The following is a 1,348-nucleotide window of genomic DNA, read 5'->3' as shown; positions in this document are numbered from 1 at the left end:
GATTAACTTTTCTATTAATATATAGCACAAAATCATCACGACTTGAGAATATATGCAGGTGAGTGATTATCAAAAATTTGTGTACTAAGTATAATTATTAAAATCGAATCAAATCGGTCGATTCAACAAAAAATTGATAAATTAGATCTTATGTCAATCTTGTCTAATATCTGGATTGTATAAGGTGGAGAATCAGAACGAATTGGTAAAATTTAAAATGAATCGGTAAAAATCGGTCCTATCGAAATCGCTTAAAATTTAGAATTTAATCTCTTTTAGGTAACCAACATAAAATCTACCAACTTTTATTGGATTGGGTCCAAAACTCACTAACATAAAAAAAAAATAATCCCAACTTAATCCTAATCTAAGCAGCTGTGCCGCACCTCCCGCTCCCTCTTCTCTCTCATCTCATTTACAGTGACCACAAATTTTAGATAGCTGTGCCATTGCCCCTCTATTAGTGCCGACGCGCTGTCAATCTTCGCACAACCGCACCGACAGTCTCGACCCGAGCATTCATCCGCCTCCAAGACGCATTGTGCAGGTTCTTTTCCCTCCCTCTGTTGTCATGCCTTCTTTTTTGGAGGTGTCTTCTATATATGAGAAGACGGACGCTGATCATAATAACTTTGTGGGCGGGTTGCTTGAGGTAGGGTTCAAATTCCTGTCCTTAATAAGAGAAATGTGCTTCACAGCCATCAAGTTGTCATATTTCTTGTTAATATATATGCAAATTATAATACATATAAAAATCTTTCATCAAATAATTTCTTCTACTTAATTTATTTTAGTTTTACTTATAAAATTACAAATTCTTAAATTAATTATATTTTTATTTAATAATAATTATAAATTTACTTATTTTTTTATAATTATATAATATCTATTAATATTATTTTTTAATAAATAATTTTAGTATATAATAGTATAATAGATATAAACTAATTAATAAATTATTGTGGTGAAAATATATATTTTAAATTTTTTATTATTTTTTATTTATATAGGATCGGATCCACCAGTTCAAATAGTGACCTACTGATTAAACCAATAACCCAATGACCCAATAATATAACCGATTTGATCATCGACTCGGTTATAACAACTCTGATACTAAGTACTAACGATAAAAATAGGGGTATATAGACTTTTTTTTCTTTAGTTAGTGTTTTTTTTCCTCTTACTCATTCTTTCTTCTTTCATAATTTAATTTTTTTTTCCTCCTTCTTTTCTTTTCTTTTCTTTTTTTTTTCAATTGTTTTTTGTGACTTCACATGATCATCAACCTAAAGAAAACATAAAATAACAATGGAAAATAAATAAATATAATTAAATAACATTGGGT

The sequence above is a fragment of the Arachis ipaensis genome, chromosome B04 (assembly GCF_000816755.2).
Source record: "Arachis ipaensis cultivar K30076 chromosome B04, Araip1.1, whole genome shotgun sequence".
NCBI classification, from domain to species: Eukaryota; Viridiplantae; Streptophyta; class Magnoliopsida; order Fabales; family Fabaceae; genus Arachis; species Arachis ipaensis.
Note: the sequence above shows the minus strand (reverse complement) of the source record.